Genomic DNA, 3,169 nt, shown 5'->3' on the forward strand with positions numbered 1-3,169 from the left:
GTTATGGCTAGCCTTCGCCTTGGCTCCGGCATGCTCTCGCTCTGGCGTAGGCCTGCTGTCGCTCTGGCTCTGTCTGGCCTGCCCTTGCCTTGGCTCCGGACTGCTCATGCTCTGGCCTGCTCTTACCCTGGCTCCGGCCTGCTTTCGCTCTGGCTCTGGCCTGCCCTTGCCTTGGCTCTGGCCTTCTATCGCTCTGGCTCTGGCCTGCCCTTCCCTTGGCTCTGGCCTACTCTCGCCTTGGCTCCGGCCTTCTCTCGCTCTGGCTCTGGCCTTCTCTCGCTCTGGCCTCGCCCTGACTCCGGCCGGCCCTTGCTCTGGCTCCGGCCTGCCCTCGCATTGGCTCTGGCCTGCCCTCGCCCTGGCTCCGACCCGTTCTCGCTCTGGCTCTGGCCTACTCTCGCTTTGGCCTGCCTTTGCTCTAGCTCCGGCCTGCTCTCGCCCTGGCTCCGACCTGCCCTCGCTCTGGCTCCGGCCTTCTCTCTCTCTGGCTCTCGCCTGCTGATGCCTTGGCTCTGGCTTGCTATTCCTCTGGCTCTGGCCTGCCCTCGTCTTGACTCTGACCTGATCTAGCTCTTGTTCTGGCCTGCTTTCGCAGTGGCTCCGGCCTGCTCTTGCTCTGGCCTGCCTTCGCTCTGGCCTCCCCTCGCCTTGGCTCCGGCCTGCTCTCGCTCTGGCCTGCCCTCGCTTTGGCTCTGACCTGCTCTTGCTCTGGCTCTAGCCTGCCCTCGACTTGGCTCCGGCCTGCTCTCGCTCTAGTTCCTGACTGCCCTCGCCCTGGCTCCGGCCTGCCATCGCTCTGGCTCCGGCCTGCCCTCGCCTTAGCTCCGGCCTGCTCTCGCCCTGGCTCCGGCCTGCTCTCGCTTTGGCTCTGGCCCGCCCTCGACCTGGCTCCGGCCTGCTCTCTCTCTGGCTCTGGCCCGCCCTCACCCTGGCTCCGGCATACTCTCACTCTGGCCTCGCCCTGTATCGGGCCTGCTCTAGCCCTTGTTCCAGCCTGCCCTTGCCTTGGCTCCAGCCTTCTCTCGCTCTGGCTCTGGAGTGCCCTTGCCTTGGCTCTGGCTTACTCTCGCTCTGGCTCTTGCTTGCCCTCGCCCTGGCTCCGGCCTGCTCTCGCTTTGGTTCTGGCCTGCTCTCGCTCTGGCGTGCCCTCGCCTTGGCTCCGGCCTGCTCTTGCTCTGACTCTGGCCTGCCCTCGCCATGACTCCGGCCTGCTCTGGATCTGGCTCTGGCCAGCCCTCGCCTTGGCTCCGGCCTGCTCTTGCCCTGGCTCAGGCCTGCTCTCGGTCTGGCTCAGGCCTGCTCTCGGTCTGGCTCTAGCCTGCCCTCGGTCTGGCTCTAGCCTGCCCTCGGTCTGGCTCCGGCCAGCCCTCGCCTTGGCTCCGGCCTGCTCTCGCCCTGGCTCCGGCCAGCTCTTGCTCTGACTCTGGTTAGCCCTCGCCCTGGCTCGGCCTGCTCTTGCTCTGGCCTGCTCTTGCTCTGTCCTGCCCTCGTCTTGACTCCGGCCTGTTCTCGCCCTTGTTCCGGCCAGCCTTTGCCCTGGCTCCGGCCTGCTCTCGCTCTGGCTCCGACCTACTCTCGCTCTGGCTCCGACCTACTCTCGCTCTGGCTCTGGCCTGCCCTGGCTCTGCCTCTGGCCTGCCCTCGCCTTGGCTCCGGGCTAATCTCGCCTTGGCTCCGGCCTGCTCTCGCTCTACATCCGGACTGCCCTCGCACTGGCTCCGGACTGCCCTTGCCTTGGCTCCGAACTGCTCTCACCCTGGCTCCTGCGTGCTCTCGCTCTGGCCTGCCCTCACCCTGACTCCGGCCTGCTCTCTATCTGGCTCTGGCCTGCCCTCACCCTGGCTCCGGCCTGCTCTCGCTCTGGCCTCGAACTGTCTCCGGCCTGCTCTCGACCTGGTTCCGGCCTGCCCTTGCCTTGGCTCCGGCCTTCTCTTGCTCTAGCTTGCCCTTGCCTTGGCTCTGGCCTACTTTTGCTCTGGCTCTGGCCTGCCCTCGCCCTGCTCTCGCTCTGGCGTGCTCTCGCTATGGCGTGCCCTCGCCTTAGCTCCGTCCTGCTGTCGCTGTGACTCTGGCCTGCCCTCACCCTGGCTCCGGCCTGCTCTGGATCTGGCTCTGGCCTGCCCTCTCCTTGGCTCCGGCCTGATCTCGCTCTGGACTGCCCTCGCCTTAGCTCCAGCCTGCTCTCGCCTTGGCTCTGGCTTGCTCTTGCTCTGGCTCCGGCCTGCTCTCTCCCTGGCTCCAGCCTGCCCTTGCTCTGACTCTGGCCAGCCCTCGCTTTGGCTCCGGCCTGCTCTCGCCCTGGCTCCGGCCTGCTCTTGCTCTGGCCTGTCCTCGACCTGGCTACGGCCTGCTCTTGCTCTGGTTTGCCCTCGTCTTGACTCCGGCATGCTCTCGCTCTGGTTCTGGCCTGCCTTCGCCTTGGCTTCGGCCTTCTCTCGCTCTGGCTCTGGTCTGCCCTCGCCGAGGCTCCGGCCTGCCCTCGTCCTGGCTCCGGCCTGTTTTCACTCTGGCTCTGGCCTACCCTCGCCTTGGCTCCGGCCTGTTCCCGCCTTAGCTACAGCCGGCTCTCGCTCTGGCTCCGGCATGCCCTCGCCCTGACTCTAGCCTGCCCTTGCTCTGGCTCCGGCCTGCTGATGAGAAAAGCTCACAGTCTGCAGGAAGAGGTCATCCGGGTGCCTCATGTTCTGGTGAGAAAGCTCATTGGGAGAAATGGTCGAGCCATGCAGATGATGGTCAAGAAGTCTGGTGTGGTGAAAGTAAGCAGTCCACGTGATCGTCAGGACTGGATACCAGACGAAGATGGCATGGTGTCATTCTCCGCGGTAGGAACAGAAGAAAGCCTGGAATATGTGCACATGCTGTTGGAGTACCGAGTGACCTACCTGCGAGAGGTGGAACAGTTAAATCTTGCTAGACTGCGAGTGGATGGACAGCATCATCTGAGTAGCAGAAGATGGCAGCCGTCTAGAAATTGTGAGGCTAGACAGAGAAAGGGCCCCCTAAATAACTGAACAGCTACAGCTGAAGTCAGGGAACTTTCAAGATGTCCTGAGAGTAGTGGGCGTGGGTTTAGAGGTAGTGAGACCTCCAGTAACTCAGGTTTGAGCAGCCCATACAAATGACTCAATAGAGGACGGGACAGTACAGAGTCAAACCGGACCTTAGATAC

Source organism: Phyllobates terribilis, unplaced genomic scaffold (assembly GCF_046119375.1).
Source record: "Phyllobates terribilis strain yellow unplaced genomic scaffold, ASM4611937v1 Scaffold_103__1_contigs__length_5881359, whole genome shotgun sequence".
Classification (NCBI taxonomy): Eukaryota; Metazoa; Chordata; class Amphibia; order Anura; family Dendrobatidae; genus Phyllobates; species Phyllobates terribilis.